Genomic DNA, 5520 nt, shown 5'->3' on the forward strand with positions numbered 1-5520 from the left:
GAGGACAACATGAGGGCAACATGAGGGCAACATGGGGGCAACATGGGGACAACATGGGGACAACATGAGGACAACATGAGGACAACATGGGGGCAACATGGGGCAACATGGGGGCAACATGAGGACAACATGAGGACAACATGGGGGCAACATGGGGCAACATGGGGCAACATGGGGGCAACATGGGGACAACATGGGGACAACATGGGGCAACATGAGGACAACATGGGGGCAACACGAGTGTTGATCACCGGTAACTGAAGCAGTTTTTTGTGCTTGATTTGAAGCAACCAGACTCCATTGACAAAACTGACAATTTTACCTTGTAGAGCACACGAGTTGATGATCAACCGTTGCCGTGAATGATAACTTTGTTTGTGTTGTTGTGACTTCGGTGTTTTATAAAAGGCTTCAGAAATAAAACTAAGAAACAAACTTAACTGACGGAGGCGGCAGAGAGCCCAGCAACTCCCGCGTTCTGCAAAGTAAAAACACTGTTTTTGTCAATGGAGTCTGGTTTTGAAGAGGGCAGAGAATGGCTTCAGTTCCCTTACAGTTAGATAAAGATGTGAAAATATTAATCTACCACACACAAACTTAACTCAAAAGCCGAACATACATCGTAACTCACACAACCAATTAAAAAAAAAATATCCCTTTAAAATGCAACATGTGACATATGACAACTTTAAATTGTGGGAGAAAACCACTTAAAAGTTCAATTTTTGGTTGTTTTTGTTGACATTAATATGCTTCTGCCAAGTCTGAACTAGAGGATGGATACCCGACCCGAGCCCGACGGTACCTGACGGGCCGGGCCGGCTTGGAACAGATCTTAAGAAAGGATCCTCGGGTTCGGGTCGGGCTCGGTCACATCAGCGCCATAAGGCATTGAACATTTTTTTGTGTAAACTCATTTTTCCTGTTTGTAACTTTTGGGTTTTTATTTCTATTGTTTTTTGTTTTGTTTTGCTTGCTTATTTACTGTTTGAGTCTTACTGTATTTTACAAATGTTTATCATGTGAAGCACTTTGCTACTTTGTCTGTAAAAGGTGCTATAACTATCAAGTAAACCTATTATATTACACACTCAGCAGCAAGGCATTAAACTAAACATGTACAGTAGATGTGTGAGTGAGCATCTCTTATGGGGGCGGCTTATCAATACAGGTTAAGCAAGGTATTTATTTTACTCAGATTTACTGACATAACCCCCCACATATGATGTTAATAAAAGCTTTCCACACAAACAAACGTATATGTGTCATTAGTATGAGAAACAAATGCGATTTTAACTGTCGGGCTCGGACAGAAAAATCCGGCCCGATCCGCACTCGTAAAGAATCAAAGACACATTAAACCCGCTTGCCAAGTCTCTCGTTTAGTTTCCATTCGGCCTTTTTTTATTCATCAAAACAAATTGACAGCGTGTCCGTCCAAACACACACACACACACACAAACACACACACACACACACACACCAGGCTCCATCATCACAGCATTTATATTCAAAGTTGGACCTTTTTGGGTGTGGCGTGTCAGGTCCATCTCTCCACAGGTGTGTACATCACAAACAGGCTGGGCCAACCATTCTTAAAGTTTAGTTCAAAACACCATGTCAACAAAAAAAATAAAAACAAAAATAAGAAGTACAGAGTTACAGAGTCATGTAAAGCTTCACCAGCAGATACAGTGTTGAGTCTACAGTCTCGTTAAGCTAGGCAGCTTCAGCCGGGCGCGGAAACAATCGGACTAAAAGTAAAGAGACGATGAAAGAGTACGGCTGACGTGTACATTGTGCCCGGACGTCAGATACAGGACTACAAGCAGCCGAGCTTACAGCTAAACCGGCTTGTGTTAAGCCTAAAAAACAGAAAACAGGAGGAGGGAAGCGGAGGTTATGAAGCGGGGACGTCCAGTACACCCGAGCCCCGAAACCTGACTCACCGACAGCCAGAGAGACTTCAGATTCTGGCTCCCCCTGCACCCCCGCCGCCCATTTACTGGTCAACCGCTTCCTCAAAAACCCCATCAGCCAATCACAGCTTGCAACTCATTGCCGGGAGCCGGGACCTTAATTAATCAATCAATTAAATCAACAGAAGCAGACCCTCGGGTTGTTTTAGCGGTACAAGAGGACACACACAGACACGTCAACAGTCACGTACGTCATGGTTATAAGACTGGACTAATGTAGTTGTTTCTTTTTCCACACACACACTTTCAAGATTAACAAAACCAGTTTTATTTGTGAAGTCTCCGGAGCTAAACACGGACGCCACAGAGCAAAGTCACGTGGAGGTCGGAGGAGCCTCTTTACAGGATGAGCTCTGCATTACATGAATGAATAAAAAAAAACACACAAAACTACAAGTTTCTCTGGTAAAGTACACTGGGTTACTTCTCTTTTGCGGTGTTCCTCAGAGGTTTTTGTCCTGATGGCGGTGCGAGACGAAGGGTCAGGATTAAACTAACGTTGCAAGTTCATCAGCAGCAGACGACAGACGCAGTTTCCACTGATGTCCTTAATATATCAGCTGTAGTTTTAATGGTACGGGGGATTGGTTTCCTGTTCAAAAATGTCAGCGATGGCCGTCATTCTGCTTTTCTAGGATGACGCGTGAAGAAGAAGCAGAATCGATGGCGGCCGTGAACGCGAAACTGGGTTAAATACGTTGAAAAACCTTCCTTAACTTGCGAGTTTCTGTCGCATCTCAGTCCAAACTTCCCTCCCCCGACGGCCCTGGAGCTTTCAACCAATCACAGTCTTCCTCAGTGGATAAAGTCGGCGAGTTGGCATCACGCCACGGACGATCTCCCGCCCCTCGGTAAAGACGGCGATGCAGCTGGAAGCTCAACAACAAGCTGACGGGACACAAATAAATACTCCACTAGAACTCTAGTCCCGCATTACACGTACTAAGTATTACTAAGTATGTACTCAGCATAATGTACTTCTAAAGTACTTTAATGGGATCGTTTGGATTAACCTTCCTGTTGTCTTCCCATTTCTTTTGAAACTTTTCATCAATGTTTTTAACTTTTTCTTAAGTTTTTGTCCCTCTAGACGTTTAACACTGCGTAACATTAAGTTATTAATTAGGTTTACAGTTATTTTGGGAATTTATGGTCAATAAACCTCATTTATAAGAAATTATACCTAATGTTGGAGTTAAAAAAAACTAAATTAGACTAAAATTAAAGGATGTTGACTAAAGTCAGTCTGAGATGCAGCTGAAAGCTCCGGAGAAAAGCTGCTAAGTGAACTTTAAGTAATTTCAAGTTAAGGAAGAACTTTGTCACGCTCGGGTGCTGTCTTTAAAACGTGGTCAGGCTCGGTGTGGGGGGGGGGGGGGGGGGGGGGGGGGGGGGGGGGGGGGGGGGGGCAGCAGGCGGACGGCGAGAGGGTTAAGCGCCGGAGTTCTCCCTTAGTGCCGTATTTTTCTTTTCATATGGGGTTGGTGAAAGAGGGGCTGGGGGTCCGTCCGCCTGCCGGCACGACTCAGGGTCTAGGGTCCAAATAAAAGACAGCGGCTCGATTTCTCTTCACCTTAGCAGGATGATGGCGACCGTTAGCCTAAATGGCGCCGCGGTAGCATGAAAATCAGACCAATCGTAGGGTAGCACATCTCCCACGACGATAAGGAAACAGCTGTTAGCAACCTGTTACCGCTAACTCGTCCAAATGGGACAACACTAGGGTACTTACAACGGTTATAGTCTTATTTAAAGTCCAGTTACTGTTTTTAAGTTACTGTAAGAAAGGTACTTTGTTGTTTGACACTTGTACACTTCTTTATCTCGGCTCTTATCGGAAGAGCTAACGAGCTGCTGTCATGTGTGTTTGGACAAATGGAGAACGAGGAGGAGGAGGAGGAGGAAGCGCTTGAAGGAGTCCGAGTAGAAATGGACGTTCCCGGACTACAAGAGAGTGAAGCGCTCGTATTTCCAAGGTGTCGCGTTTCAAAACCAGAGACAACTGGAGATGTGAGGTTTTCTTATGTCGTCTGCTGCATAGACCGCTCCCCGGGATGCACCTGAGCGCCAGGTAACACCCCCCCATCTCAGTTAGATCTGCCTCTAGCGTCCTGGTCCTGACCCCAACCCCCCCCCCAACAGGACAACAAAACCCAGAGGAGGCGCTGAGGAGACCCGAGCGCTACGTGTGGAGCTAACATTGAGCAAACCGCTTTAAAACAAAAACAACAAGAAAATGAGACATGAAAAAAGGAGGAAAATGTATCAGCTGTATCATTTTTTTGTTTATATATTAGCAGGGGCCAATCAGCTGTGACTAATCACTAAATCACTAATTTTTAGGATTCTAGGACGCCCAGTGGGTGGATCCTCTCCCTAGCAGGCTAATGGGCTAGCTGTTGGTAATTAAATGAGGTTATCTTTGGGCTTGTCAGCAGCCCGATGGCGACGTTAATTCGTCCAAATGGGACAACACTAGGCTACTTACAACTGTAGAGCAATTAGTCCGATAGCTACCCAGGTGCTCATGAGCTAATTAGCAAGCTAAAAATAAAATTAGTTAATTCCTGATCGATTGTAGGGTAAAAATACAAAAGATGTTTTATTATTCATGAAGATAATAAAACAGCTGTTAGCAGGCAGATTTGCACGTTGGTAACAAGATGAGTTACTAGCCTGGAAAACATGACGGTTGTTGGATATGTTAGCTAGCTACATAGCATGTTCGTAAGCTAATTGGCGATTTCTCCCACTGCTAACGGGATCAATTCTGACCGTTAGCTCACTACCGGGGGGCTAATTAGGCTAATTAGCAGACTGCTTGTAACCAGTCAGTGGGAGTTGATACCCAAATTGCTGCTAGGAGACTTGTTAGCAGGTCGTTGAAAGCTACTTAACCTAGCGTTGGCGATTTAACTCACTTAGCCAACTTGGACTACTGTTAGCCTAATTAGCCGGCTTGTGGTAGCCCAGGCTAGCTAACGAAGACGGTTACTTCAGACTGCGAGCTAACCTGTTGGAGCCAAATCTCCGTTTGTAAGGAGACTCATTAGCAAGTTGGTGAGAGCTAATTAGCGGTCTATTCGACTGGCCAGACTTTAGGTTGAAGATTTCTCTTTACGTTTGTAGCATCATTTGGACTACCGTTAGCCTAAATGGCGCCACGGTAGCATGCTAATTAGACGGTTGGTAACCCAAATAAGAAGATAGTTACCTCAGACTGTGGGCTAACTAGTGCGAGTTGAGTTGCCAAATTTCCAACGTTGCTAGAGCTAATTAGCATCCTACTTGTTTCTGATGATTTCTCTGAACATTTCTTGGATAATTCTGACGTCTCTTTGCTTAATTAGCACCCTGATAGTGAGATAATTAGTCTGTCGGTAGCCCAAACAGGAAGCTGGTCTTCTCAGATTGTGGACTAAGTAGCGGGAGCTGGGTTGCCAGATTTCCATCTGTCAGTACACTTATTAGCAAGTTGCTGAGAACCTGTTGGTGGAGCGGGGCTCGCCGGCTCAGGATGGCGCCGGGCGGTGAGCAGGCG

The 5520-nt window shown here is 45.1% G+C and overlaps 1 long non-coding RNA gene across 1 annotated transcript; it reads right to left on the minus strand.

Moving 5' to 3' along the window:
* Window positions 1–4262: 4262 nt before the first annotated feature.
* Window positions 4263–5512, minus strand: LOC117951954. Its single transcript, XR_004658284.1, has 2 exons — window positions 4497–5512; window positions 4263–4462 (listed from the first exon to the last, which is right to left on the minus strand). It is a non-coding gene; the product is annotated as an uncharacterized LOC117951954 (long non-coding RNA).
* Between the last annotated feature and the right edge of the window lie 8 nt (window positions 5513–5520).

This window comes from Etheostoma cragini, chromosome 10 (assembly GCF_013103735.1).
Source record: "Etheostoma cragini isolate CJK2018 chromosome 10, CSU_Ecrag_1.0, whole genome shotgun sequence".
In the NCBI taxonomy this organism is placed as follows: domain Eukaryota; kingdom Metazoa; phylum Chordata; class Actinopteri; order Perciformes; family Percidae; genus Etheostoma; species Etheostoma cragini.